The 15,019-nt window shown below is 38.3% G+C and overlaps 1 protein-coding gene and 1 long non-coding RNA gene across 2 annotated transcripts in view; one reads left to right on the forward strand and one right to left on the reverse strand.

Annotated features, from left to right (window-relative positions):
• Nucleotides 1-15,019, reverse strand: part of LOC140106230 (uncharacterized) — a 210,155-nt gene that overhangs the window by 75,481 nt on the left and 119,655 nt on the right. The gene's annotated exons all lie outside the window — the stretch shown is intronic.
• Nucleotides 1-15,019, forward strand: part of NPFFR1 (neuropeptide FF receptor 1) — a 189,207-nt gene that overhangs the window by 12,767 nt on the left and 161,421 nt on the right. The gene's annotated exons all lie outside the window — the stretch shown is intronic.

The raw sequence follows: 15,019 nt of genomic DNA on the forward strand, positions 1-15,019 counted from the left end.
AGCAACTTCTTTAGAGGTTGCTGCAGTATTCTACTGCTCCCACACCAGGCGCGGGAGCAGGACCAGGTCTCTGGGTGTCAGAGGCACCTGGTGACCCTAGGGAGAAGGGATATGTGGTTCGCTACTGCTTCTCCCTTCTCCGCTCCTAAAAGCTTTGAGCTGAATTAGCACGATGCAGAGAGGAGCAGAGCCAGAGTCACGTGACCGCCGGTCTAAAGGGGTTAAACAGAGTTGTTTGGTCTAATTAGACCCAGTAAAGCATTTCCCTGTAACTGAGGCTCTTATAGAATAAGAAAATAACGTAATATTAAAAAAAAAAAAAGTGAAAAATGTCCGTCAGGGGTCTTTTGAGACCTTAAGGGGGACATATAAAGTAAAAACACACACACAAAAAATATTCATAAATATTCATAAAAATACAATACAATTTCCAAATAGAATAAAAAAAATAATAAAATCCCCCGCTACACTACAAAAAGCATCGCCATAGTCGCCCCATTTTCCCAAGACTATACATATTATATATCAAACCGACCAAAACAAAATAGGGAATTCTTGGGAAAACGGGCCGACTATGGTGATGCTTTTTGTAGTGTAGGTTTTTTTTTTTTTTATTGTATTAGGAAATTGTATTGTATTTTTATGAATATTTTTTATGTGTGTGTTTTTACCTACATTAATAATGTCCATTTTGAGTTAATTTGAAACATTTTTTAACGTACTATAAACGTACTCACAAAAAAAAGCCTTTTTACACTTTTAACCCCAAATAAAAATAAATTATTACCTTTTTAACTAGTTCTGTGTCCTGAAAAAACCACTGCAAAAAAATTTAGGGTAGCACGAAAAAAAAAACAAAAAAGAAGTTATGGCCCTTACACCGGCGCTTATTCGCTAAAAAATGCCTGGTCACTAGAGCCTTTTCAGGCCGCATCACTAAGGGGTTAAGGGGTTAAGGAAACAGGTAATGTTTGGTGCATCCTTTAAGGCCGATTTATTTATGTGATTTTTTTCATCATACAAATAAATAACTGCATAAAAATTTCCTTCATGGACCTGTTATTTTGCCATTACTCTGGGAAAAAGTAAAAAAAAAAATTTAAATAAATATAAATACCATATATCTCGAGTATAAGCCTAGTTTTTCAGTGCAAAAAAAAAAAGGGGTGAAAACCCAAACTCGGCTTATACTCGAGTTAAAAATATATACGTTTTTGTGGTAAAATTAGGGGCCTTGGCTTATACTTGGGTCGGCTTATACTCGAGTATATACGGTAAATAAATATGACACCAGGGTGTTTTAGGGTCATGCATTAGAATTGATGAAGCCCAGAATTCAATTCAGTCATACAGGTCCAAGAATAATAATGAGGAGAATAAGACGATGCATAATTTTCGGATTTCAGTGTAGTGACCTTTCAAACAGCTATGTGAGCAGTTACAATAGGCCAAGGTAAAATAATAAATGTCAGTCTGTCATAACCCAAAACACACAGGAAAAATAGGTTTTAAAATTTCTCTGTTGATCGTATAAGCAATCACTTTTTACCAAAATATGCATTACTATAAACTATCACCTTTCACCCTTCATATTTATAAATGTAGACACCATATGCGATTCCTAATAGAAGCAGGAAATTGAAATGGATTCAAATATATCCCGGTGTCACTCTGTGACAAGTGAATGGAAAGATGTATTACACTGAAATGTGTTATTTTATAGGAAGCTACTTCCACAGTAGCAGCCAGTCCTCTACATCATATTAACTGCTAGAAATATGCAGGTCTATCCACAAAATGGCAATAAAGAATATGCACTGGTTGCTTGGGTACAATGTAAAAACTTGATATAACAGAAAAAAGAGAGCTTAATTTGGATGGTTAAGCCTCATTGTCTTCCTATACCCTCCTTTGTGCCAAGCTCTGCTGATAAAAGACACAATAACACATGGTGCAGGGCCTAAAGGGAGGAGCAGGACTTACTTTCATTATATTTCTAAACCTTGCTAGAACCTAGACTCATGCTCCTCCCTTCAGGCCCTGCACAAGGTATAATTCAATATATCAACTGGCTGTCTCACCTAGTCTCCACTTAGTTTTGTTGTTGATGCTGGCTTTAAAAAGTCTCACTTGCCCGCGCTATTCTTCTAAGGGCATTCACAACATACTTTTTACTACTTTGTAAGGCACCTCCCTTAAAGGGAACTTGTAACAGAAGCCCATCACACCTGCATTGCAAATATGCCTTTCTGCCTTTTCTAAGCATTTGTGTTACAATATAAAATTGTGTGTTATAACTTACCTTGTACCCTGACAAAATCCCCTGTGTAGTTCCTGGGGTTGGGCTTTAGTTTGTATGCATTAAAAAAAAAAACACATTACATGTCTGTGCTACTCACTCCCCAGCTCTCAGTCCCCACCTTGGTGCTCCTGTACAGCTCCTCCCTCCTGCTCCTTCACAGAGTTCACAGCCTGGTGATGAGACATCAGGGGGGATGGAGGAGCTGTACATGAGCACAAAGGTTAAGCTCTGCTAAGCAGTCTGCAGCACAGACATGTTGCTTTTTGAAATGCATCAAAACCAAAGCCCGACCCCTGGGACTACACACAGGATTCTGTTGGGGTGCAAAATAAGTTAAACACATTTATGTTCTAATGGAAATGCTTAGAGAAAGCAGAAATACATACTTGCAATGCAGCTGTAATGGACTTCTGTAACCAGTCTTTAGTGAAAATCAGATCCCTGTTGACAGGTTCCCTTTAACATCAAGTATGACTTTCATGGAGCCCAATGACAAGATGTGGGATAAAGCCAACCCAGTGTATCTAGTTTAGATGTTAAGAGCTTACAAGACCTTACAAGGTAACAAGAGAGGCATTATTTTCTTTGTCCAATACTGTAATTTCCCAAATTTGCCTAGTGGAGCTAGTGGCTATGGATATCTCCACACACCTGTAAGGGGGTCTTAAGTGGCAGAGTCACCATAAGAACTCTTACCCGACCCCATCCCATTCCAATTCACAGATTCTTTTCTCAACACTTCTCACAGAACCTTCTCTCTCCTCATCTACTCCTCATTTCTTCACCCAATCACCTCAGATTGATCTCTTCTGAGCTTAGATATAGGAGTTGGTTTTATGTCCTTGACATAGCTCCTCCCTTTTCCAGATCTGTCCAGGAAAGCAGCCCATTGCTCATTTTTGTGCAACTAATTCTTAAGTATATCCTTTATAGCAGTGATGGTGAACCTTTTAGAGAACGAGTGCCCAAACTACAACCAAAACCCACTTATTTACCCTGATGTGTCAACGTGCCATTTTAAGCAGTAACTTATTGCTACCTGTTCTTCCACTTCTTTAATTGTAACAGCCACCTGAGGACACAAATACAGTTGAAAGAAGGAGGGCAAATTCAGACTATCATTGTAGCTTCGCTCCAGGGTCTCTCTGTTTAGAAATAATGGTTGGTCCAGCATGAGGACCTCCAAAGATAATGCACTTCTTTCAACACCTTCTCACTTTTCAAGCAGTTCCAAACAGTCAATAAAGTGTTGCTGTAAAATAGTGCTGTGCGCAGCATCTTATAAGTTGCCTGGGATTGCAGGAAGATTTAATGGATTCATTCCTATTTTGTGGCCTGAGTGCCCACAGAAAGGGTTCTGAGTGCCACCTCTGGCACCAGTGCCATAGGTTCGCCATCACTGCTTTATAGGGATATAAAGGATAGAGTGAGTTTGCACCTAGCCTTTTTTTGTGAAAAATTCCACTTCAGAAATCTGTCTACCACATTTAGAGTCAAGTAAACCAGCTACCTACACTGTACTGAGGAGATGCAACCACATTAAAACAGCACTGTCTACAGCTGAGAATCTGTTTATTTTGGAAGAGACATAATGTTTCGACTTTAATTCCACATCAGGTCATTAGGCTTCTTGAAATTCATGCTTGATGTTAAGGGGTGCCTTACAAGGAAATCCTGAATACCTTATTTCCATATTTACCATACCCAGATTTATTTGAGTAATCTGGCTTAAGTGTGCTTAAGTGGAAAGTGGAGTAATTTGGCAAAATGGTACAAAATAGCCACAAATATGCAAGAAAACAGATGAAACTACAGTGACAGTCAACCATTACAGCAATATATTGAACATTATATTGAATGATTGACTCCTCAAGAGTTTAAACATTCTGGAGGGCCTAAAATAGTTGCAAAAAAATGCATACAAATTGACATTTATTCACCAAAATGAATAAAAGTGATGACCAAACCATAAAGTTTTCAATGAAAACCTCCACTTGTCCTGCATAAAATGACAGCTTACACATCTATAGACACTGACATATACAAAAGTAACAAGTATAATAATATAGGGAGACTTTTTTTTTTTGCAGTTGACTTTTTAAAAAAAGATATAAATAATATACAATTGATACCTCTCATCATACTGACCGAAATAATTAGGTAATAATCTAATGACCCAAATAATGTAGCTCCAAATCGGATTATGTGGGCTAGATATACCCTAAAAATTTTGAAACAAGAACAAAGATATTCCATTAAAAAATGGAAGAGGAATGCGTTTCATAAAAAGTGGGGGGTATGGATTGAAAAATTAGAGGATAACCTTTTTTATGTAAAGATATTTGTGTGTGTATATAAATGGAGGTATAAGCATCTTTGTATAAGCTTCAATGCTCTGGCGTTTGTTGTGGATAATGAGTTTATATGTATATTCAATAATATTTAAGAAAAAAAATAAAATAGAAAGAAAAAAACTCTTAATTTTTAAAATGATACATGAATTCACATTTCTGCTACAGAAACACTAATAGTTTAGTGCTGGACAAGTTGTGGTTACTAGGGCTCCGGATAGGTACACCTTTTTTCACACGTGCCTAAAAAAAAATGTAGCGAGGAGAGATATATTTTTCTTTTTGCAGTTTTTTTTTTTTTTTTTTTTAAATAGTGAAAAAAAATCCCAAAAACTTAAAAGGGCCTGGTGCTGAAAGGGTTAAGAGAGAATAAAATAATCTTGGGAATTGAATGCATGAAGAATGGGTGTTTGTTTCTTGAAAATAGAATTAGACAAAGTAGCTTTAATGCCAAAGTTGACAGAACACATACAAATGTAAAAACTTTTGTGAAGACAAAGAAGGGAAACTTATCAACTTTCCTGTTAAAACAATGATAAATGCAAAGCAAGTTATGAGATATTCTTTTATAATTCCAACTTTAGTAAGCCGGATTGTATAAAGAAAAAATAGGATTTACAAAATAGGATGTGATAAATGAGCACTACCCACTACAGAATAATGGCCTTCTACTCAAATCTTCATTTTTCTGGCCTCCTTCGCGAGTATAATTTTTTAATAAATGTCATCATCTCCATACAACAAGCCTATTCAACATGATGTATTGTATGGGATTCTTGCTTTTTTTATTTACACAAATCCTTGGCATTTTTCTGAAAATTATTTTTACTTCATTTATATATTAGACAAGAAAAGATACCATAATCCTGTAAAAAGAAAGTGAGGTACATTCAACATTAACCCCCTGGTTCCCGTTTTCCACCTTAACCCCCTTAATGTCAAGGCGTGAAAAGGCTTTAACGATTGGGAAATTTTGTAGCAAATTGGCTAAAGGACCATAAATTCGTTTTTTGTTTGTCAACTGAAAATTATTTGCTGTGGTTTTGTTTTGTGACACATAGGGCTAGTTTAAATTTTAAAATAGGATTTTTGAGGACCCCTCCCCCCCCCCCCATTTTTCTTTCTGTCAAGTTTTCCATTGTAACTAGGGTATTTGGCAATATTTTAAATTGCAATCTATTGATCTTACAATGGTTTGATTTTATTCACCGATAATTTTAGTGTACTTTAAACAGTAGAAAAAGCTAGTAGAAATAGTGCTGTTCACTGTGCGGGGTCCTTGCAATTGGGGAAAAAAAGTTAACGTCATGAACCAGCATGTGATTCAACAGGTATAGTTTCCAACGAACAAGTAGTTAATTAAATACTAGTTAGATTAAGATTTTATGTATTTTTATGTAAGGAAACTTATTGATAGAGGTGAGTGGACCCAATCTTTAGGTTCGGAGTCCTCAGTTTTGACAACTCATCACGCAACTTAATGACACTAGCAACTAGGCATGGCAATGATTAGCCAGATGGACATCTGACCAATGACAGGGGTCTAAAAAAAGGTCATTTTCAAAATAAAACCAGTTATTGTTGCCATTTTCTATTCCAATCAAATGCAGCCACGTTTGTACATGTACAAATCTGTGAAGATTTTTATACACAATACATGCTATTCTACGATGTTAGAAAGCAGACATCAATTGCTTTTTCTTCTAACAAATAGCCCCAGGATGGGATTGATTATGTAATGAACTTTCTAATGATCTGATACTGTTAATTAACACAGTTCACACAGATAAGAAAGAGATTTTGATGCAATATGGTGCTTGGGTAATCCAAATACCCTTATAGCATGGAAAGGTCATTGAGTGAGCAAATTTACAAAATAAATTACCTAGTATATATAAACAGGACTCGTGAACTTTTGTCCTTAAGAGATGTAATGATTTTATTGAAATCTCAGCATATTAACCCTCTCCCTCCTCTTATCTGTAGATATACATTGTAATTAAATGTGCCCATGTAACAGGGGGTAAATCTACAGTCCTCTATTTAAGGTCAAATTGTACTGCATAGGAATATGGCATCTAGAGGTTACTAGCCCAAGTCTCCTGCAGTCCAGGGAACTAAATTATCAGCCCATTGTAAGAACAGTAGTTATAAATGACAGTGCACAATTGCCACCTTGTAATATGTGTCTATACTATTCAATTTAAAATGAACCACACTGATTATTTGTTCTTAGGAAATGTTCATAGACTGGCAAAAGAGTATATATTGAATATAGTTGCAAACATGAGGGCAAAAGGATTATGCCATGCTATAAAAGGTTTTTCATTAAATGTAAGCATTTGAAATGAAAACATTTACTCAAGTTTTTATTTTTTCTATGCTTCATGTCATAAAAATTAAAATATGTTATACCAAACTAAAACCTTACAGAAGTTCCAAAACAGGGGGAAAGAAACAACAAAAAAAAAATGACACACCAAAAAGGTGAAATTTTGCTGTGGTCATACAAGCTTCAGAAGGCCTTGGTCCTAATATCTCACCCACTCTCCCTATGGCCAGGGGGACTAGACAGGGTTGCCCACTATCTCCCCTCCTCTTCGCACTTGCCATTGAACCCCTCGCTGTGGCGATCTGTCACTCCGATGACATTAAAAACATTACTAGAGGTACTATTATTGAAAAGGTATCCCTATATGCTGATGATACACTGGTATACCTTGGGGATGTGGGCCCCTCTATGGAATCCCTTTTGTCCCTGAAAGAACGCTATGGGGGGTTCTCGGGTCTCTGGGTTAACTGGGACAAATCGGCCCTCTTTCCCTTATCAGATGAAGGGGTACACTCCCTCCCCATCCCAGTCCAGGTGGTGTCCACTTTTAAATATCTAGGAGTCCAGGTATCATGTAAGGTTCAGGCATATACGGAGTTAAACATTACTCCCCTGTTAACACTCTCCCCTTGTCCCTGTACCGGCGTATTAACATATTCAAAATTATCTTTCTCCCAAAATTTCTATACCTTTCCCATGCTTGTCCTTTACTACTTCCTAAGAGCCTGTTTAAACGCATAGACGGCATTCTCAGGTCCTTCTACTGGCAGGGTGGCGTCCCGTGATTCAGTTTAGTGCTGCTCCATGCTCCCAAGTCTAGGGGTGGACTGGCTGCCCCTGATCTGTATCTTTACTACCTGGCTTCTCAGCTAGTATATGCCCAGTGGTGGATTGACATAGACATGGGTAATGCGGCTACTGAACTGGCTGGGGCCCTGTGGGTTCCTACGAAGCCCTTACAAACCTACTCTACAGATACAAGTCCCCATCTGATACTCCGCTTCCCCTATGTACGGTAGCGGTGTGCTGGTGTAGGGCACAAACCCTGGTAGAACCAAGCAGCTCCCCCCCTCTCTCGCCTAGGACTCCATTGAGGCTAAATCCATGGCTCTCCCACTTCCTCTCCCTACCAGGCTGGACAATGTGGGGGCGGCTGGGGTGAAATTTGTAGGCCAGCTCTTATCCCCGGATGCAGAATTACTCAGCTTTAACGAGATAAGGGAGAGACATACTGTACCCGATACGGCTAGCTTCCACTACACGCAACTGCGACACGTATTTAAAGCCCAATTCGGGTCCTTTAGCCTGACAGTGAAAATTTCCAAACTAGAGACTCTGATGAGTACCCCGGACCTCCCTAAGCCACTCACTAAGTGCTATGCTCTTCTACAAGAGCAAAAATCCAGATCATTTGATAGAGCCCGTGAATGTTGGAGAAAGGATATTCCTGACCTGTCAGATGATGACTGGAGGGAGGTCGAACTGTCCTACTTCACATCTGTAGTGTGTGCGAGGGACTTCCTGATCCAGTCTAAATTCCTTCATCGAGTATATTTCACCCCTGCTAGACTATTCCGCATGGGAGCAATGCCCAATGATCTTTGCTTTCGCTGTCAGGCTGAAGCCGGATCCTTCCTGCACTGTGTCTGGTCCTGCCCTAGGGTTTATGTCTTCTGGTCTGGTCTGGTCCTAAATCTACACTTTGATTTCCCACACTTAATGTCTCCCTCTGTGTGTCTCCTCGGCATCATAAATGAAGTTGGGAATGGCCACTATGACAAAATTTTCTTTAGGTTTGTCTTATATTATGCCCGAAAAGTGGTGATAATGACATGGAAGGACCGGGATCCCTTCCCATTACTTATTAACAGTGTCATTCCCCACTATCAGTCCCTGTATGCCAACAGGAAGTGTCCACAGAAGTTTGATCGCATCTGGTCCAGATGTTGCGTGAATCCTCATAAAGGAGACTGAGTGTTCTGGTATGTGTGTATGACTGACTGTCTATGTGTCAATAGTTATTTTTGTCTTAACAAGACGTCTGGCTACATTATTCTGCTACCATTTACTGTGTGATATCCCTCAGTTAATTTTGGGTTGTGTTAAGACCTTGATTGTTACCACTGGATGTTATTTAATAACCCTGCATTGTGGGGAAGAAAATATGTAACAGACAATCTTGTTCTATGGTTCTGTTTATTCTAATTGTGTGAAATTTCAAAAAATTACAAAAATAAATACTTTTAAAAAAAGAAGGCCTTGGTCCTGGTCTGCCACCAGAGCCTCCAGCAGCATGTAACTGCTGGAGGCATGTGGGCATTGCCATCTTTGATCAGCGCTCACTGGAGGGCGACAATTGTTACCATAACAGTCTCAAGCCTCTGTTAGACTCCAGGACCTGTCATTAACATAGATCTATACAGCCTAGCTATGTCAGGCTCATGGAAATAATGTACAATACAGCCACATGCTGCAATACAGAGGTATTGCAGTTTGTGGCAGGAGTGGGCAAACCCCATAGGGTTGAACCCCTTCCTGACATTTGACATAATGGTACTGCATGGCGGGAGGTGTGTTCCCGCATTTTGCAGTACTATTACATCATGCTTTTGGCGCAGGCTCGATTTGCAATGGTCCCATGCGCCAAATTGGGCCCCCTCCCCCCTAGGACTGCGTGGATTCTTTCGGGAAACGGGTCCTGCCTTCTGGCTGTAACACACTAAGCATGCGCAGTGTTGCATAATACAGTGTAATACAGGCGGTCCCCTACTTAAGTGCACCCGACTTACAGACGATCCATAGTTAAAGATGGACCCCTCTGCCCACTGTGACCTCTGGTGAAGCTCTCTGGATGCTTTACTATAGTCCCAGACTGCAATTATCAGCTGCAAGGTGTCTGTAATGAAGCTTTATTGATAATCCTTGGTCCCATTACAGCAAAAAATTTTGAAACTTCAATGGTCACTGGGGCAAAAAAAATTTTTGTCTGGATCTACCATTATAAAATATACAGTTTCGACTTACATACAAATTCAACTACAAGTACAAACCTACGGACCCTATCTTGTATGTAACCCGGGGACTGCCTGTACATCTGTATTAGGTGAAGAAGAGCTTGAACAAGCGATCAGAGTAAAAGTAAAAAAAAAAAAAAAGTTATATACACTTAATAAAAATAAATGCAGTTTTCTCTGTATTAGTTTTTCTTAGTAAAATTGTAAAAATATGTTTAAAAAACAATATAAATGAGGTATCACCGTAATCGTAGTGATCTATAGAACAAAGATAATATTGTTATATTTATGGTACGGTGTACAGCCCCAAGAAGAAAGCAGACAAAAATTTTGAAATTTTTTTACATACATTTAAGAGTTAATAAAATCTCATCAATGAGCTAATGACCAACTAAAATGGAGTATTTGTAAAGAGCGATTGCTGCGCTAGTTGGGAGCACAGCATAGGGGTCGCCTTGTCCGTTACTCATGCCACATGATGCACACAGGAGTAAAGAATTTGACAACTGCTGCTTCTTTTGAGGAGGAAGGAAAGGAGAGGAAAAGTGAGGGCATTCTGTGTGGGGCTGGCTGCTGTGGGGGTATTCTGACTAATTGCTCGTGTGTGGGGGGAACTCAGACTATCGGCTGCTGTAGGGGTAAATACTTGCCATGGAAGTGTCTTGGGTTTCTTAACAATATATTCAGCTTTGAGGTTGCCCTCAAAGGACTGATTGTATTGGTAATACTGTTTAAATGTAACTACTTAGCAGATTGAGTACATTTATACAGTAATGAAATGACATTCAGCTCTTAAAGGGTGAAAAGGAGGCGGACACCCCTGTGTGATTGATTCAGTCTATCTGCTTTGATAGCATCTAGCCTTTCTGGGATTGTGGTGATTGGGAGGATCAACTTGACTGACAATTTGCACGGAGTGAAAGCCTTTAAAGGGTGCAAGATTCAAGCGCTTTGATCCATAGTTCTAATTATCCACTATTTGAGATACATGAGTTGAGGAGAACACGTTTGTGACTTTCAGACTTTTATGGAGTTGAAGCACAGTTTAAACTTTTAGTTGTTCTGCAGAGGTTTTGCAGAATAAGCACCATATTCTGTTACTCCTCCAACTTTTAGAGGTTGAAAATGTTGGATAAATATTTTTTTCTTTATCACCTAAGTTTTAAAATGTTGCATATTGCAAAAACCTTACTTTTTGATGTCAAAATCAAACTTAAAGGGTCAGGTGTTGACTTACAAGCCACCTGCAGACAAGGGAGATTTCTACCTCTGGGAGTATAAGATAATGATGCTGTACATCTGAACTGATACTCCTATGAAGCAATTAAAACAGCATCTCAATCTAATATAATCATCACGGCAATTATTAAATGCTGATAAACCCACAATCCTCTCAGATTCATAATCTGGGAAAATTTTATGTGATGCACACCTGGGGCTACAGCAATCATGTATACTTAATGCAGCGGTTTGAAGCAAAGGTGGTCTATAATTATTCAATCCTTTTAGTAGAATAACCCCACTGACACGCGGAAATTCATCAAAGATGATAATTTATGCATAAAGATAAAAAGTTATGTACATACCAGGTTATTGCAATTTTCTTCACGCTATAAACAAAACAATCATAGATTTTACATATTTACCATAAAAATGGAGTAATACCACCAGTACTATAATTTTGTATAATCATTCTTATGTATGAGAAATGGCTCAGATGAGTTCACTTTCTAATGTGACTACAAGGGGTTCGGACTATAATTTGTGTACTCGCTACAAATGCTTATATCTTGGCTAAGATGACAATGTAGATAGCCTTAAGACATATTGTAACTAGAATGTTTGGTTCTCCATGAAGACATTATGCAAAAATACTGCAACTCAACTATAATATACTTCTGGCACATGGACAAGACAACACTAAAAGAGGAGATGTAGATTTGGTACAAATTTGGCATTTTTTCAACTGATTCACTTTAGTTGAAGCTCTCAAAATGGTGGCATCAGCAAGCCTATTTGGTAATTCATCCCAAAAAAAACTTAAGGAAGCGGGATGGGCAAGGACAATATAAATTGAATCCCAAGACAACACAGAAACTCCATTAATACCATTTCATAATGTTCATAGGCAGATGTGGAAAATACTTTAATGTATATAAAAGATTCTACTAGGTTTAAAAGGAAATATACAGATAGGATATCTGTTAAGTACAGTAAAGCCCAGTTTCTAGCTATACTTGTATGGGACCTACTGTATACATAATTCTCTGGACCCAATAGGCAGCAGAAGGTATATGACAAGGGAGCTTTCTATAAGTAATTTATGTCTGACTAGAAGGTGTCTGATGTAATCACAAAATCTTTTAGGCTGAGATTGTGACCAGAAGGTGTAGGCTGTCAGTCGCATGAGACATCAGAACATTTCCTGGTCCAAATCATTTTCCAAAACAGTATGCGCATGTTCATCCAGTTTAGTGGATGTTTGTCCTTAATGGGGTTTGCTATTGAAAGAAACTTCTCAAATTTCAATCCCCTAATGATGTTTACACTATAAAGATCATTTACAACCCCTTACCTTACACTTGCACTCAGTTGTATTGCTGTTTTAGCTCCTATCACTCCTAGATGGTCAATGTAAAATTCTAGAGTGTGGGCGGGGACTCTCTAAGCAGAGGCTTTATGATCCATCTAGTTCTATGTTACATGTTTATAAACACTTTCATTTAATTTCTGAACATTGTACTAGTATCTGACACTTGGAAAGAGAGATGAGATATTTCAGACATGATAAGATCCATGATATGCATATTACACATGACATTCTACCCTCTGCTATCACAGTCATTAGTTTCCGGGAGCTCTACTATATACCTCTCTTCCGCTGCCCTGGATAAAGGCTGTGTCAGTGTGTGAGCTTGTCCCGGAATGCAAGGGGTGGGGCCTCTGCAGGGAGCAGAAGTAGAGAGAAGTTATGAAGCTACTGGCAAGATGGCTGCTGACCCTAAAGTCAGAAGATACAGAATCAAGTCTATGGGCAACCAAAATTGTGTACACCAAAATTTAGAGACAGATTGGACTTATAGCTGTGAAAAGCTGTATTTTTGTTAACATTGAATTAGAGAACATTTTGAAAATCAAGAATCTTTCCAAATTTTCTCCAAATATCAGTTTTTTCACAAACGCAAAATATATCACCAAAATTTTTCAACTACCGGTAACATGAAGTACAAAGTGTCATGGGAAAAATAATTTAAAATCACTTGTATATTACAGCGTTCCGAAGGTTTAACCATGTAATCTCTATTTGTCCATGAAGAATTGCCCTGCTGGACCGTTTAAATATATGATCGAGGTCCTGCCATGAACAGACAGAGATCGCATCATCAGCCATTGCAATATGTAGCAAACACCCACCTAAAATGCAGAGGACTCAGCCTGTGAGCAGTGTGACGTACACATGTCATGCGTTGGTAATATTATGCCCTGTGGTACCCAGAATATCAGATTTAATAAGAGCCTCCAGTACTGTAGTATGGCAGTATATGGAAGGATTGATCAGACAACCTGGGGTTAAAAGTTAAATTAAGGTTAAAGTACCCTAGGGAGTCTGAAAAATCGTAAAAAAAAAAAAAGTTTAAAAATAATAAAAAACGTAAGAAATTCAAATAACCCCTTTTCCTCTAGAATTGATATAAATATAAATACACAGTAAAAACCATAAACACATTAAATATTGCTGTGTCCGAAAATTAAAATGTACAGGTGGTTGGATAGGTGGTTTTAATTTTTGTAAATATATGAAAACATTTTATCATTTGAGGCGTACAGTGATATCCGTAAAAATTCCAGCCCACAAGAAAACAGTGTAAATGCGTTTTTTCAGCAATTTCACTGCATTTGAAATTTTTTTCCCACTTCCCAGTACACAGCGTGGAATATAAAATACCACCGTTTTGAAGTGAAATTTGTTCCGCAGAAAAAACAAGCCATCACACAGCTCTGCACATGGAAAAATAAAACAAGTTATAGATTTTTGAAGGTGGGCAGTGAAAAATGAAAAAGCAAAAACGAAAAAGGGCTGCGGAGGGAAGGAGCTAATTTTGGGCAGGTGATCACTCCTGTTTGTTGCTCAATGATATCCAGGAGTTGTGCTGCTCTTTTGCAGCATCTTGTAGATTTCCTCCTATAATGGCAACTTGCCAACTACGTGTTCTCTGTCAACCTTGAGACCAGTTTTTCATGCCCTTTCCTATTAACTCCTTTTCCCACTACATTGAAAACTGCCCCAGGAGAATGTAAGTATTTGTCAAGTTTATTATCTAGCTTAACACTTTAGAAAGCTTCGTCCTGCACTTTAACTCCTTTTCCCCAAGGGAATTTGTGGTTTAGAACTTTCCTCTTTTGTGTTTTATTTGCCATCTTTCTAATACCTCAGTGCTTCTATACCAGAATGCTTTGAATTTTACAAGGTTATATTTGTAAAGTCACAATGGCTTATTTCAACAGTTAAAGTCCAGTGAAGACTAGACAATAAATGCCTTGGCTTCACAAAGATGTCAGCAAATCAGCAAACACTTATAAGACTGATACACAAGTAAGAAATCCTGCCATAAAGTCCTTTTTTTAAAATAAATATACCATCAAAATCAAGCATGATAATCCAGGCCATTAACTACCGTAGCCCAGTGTAATAGTCTGTAAAGCCAGATCACAGTCTCACTCTCTCACTTGCTCCATCAGCACTTACGGATAAATTGATAACATGGGTAAAAATATATATAATATTTATAAAGCCAATGGAGAAGTTAATCTACTAATTTTAGATTATATTGTCTGGTGTCCCAGTTCTATTACATTGTACACTGTTTTAGGGAGGGGAGGTGTCACATTTTACCAATGTTCTTCAGGATAGAGATTGCTGTCCTCTCTCTACCCACTTAACGCTTGCCACAGGAGGTCCCATATAACCCATTGCGGGTTTTTTGGGCATCAGTTTATATTTCTGCAAATTCGTAGTTAA

This window comes from Engystomops pustulosus, chromosome 11 (genome assembly GCF_040894005.1).
Source record: "Engystomops pustulosus chromosome 11, aEngPut4.maternal, whole genome shotgun sequence".
NCBI lineage: Eukaryota > Metazoa > Chordata > Amphibia > Anura > Leptodactylidae > Engystomops > Engystomops pustulosus.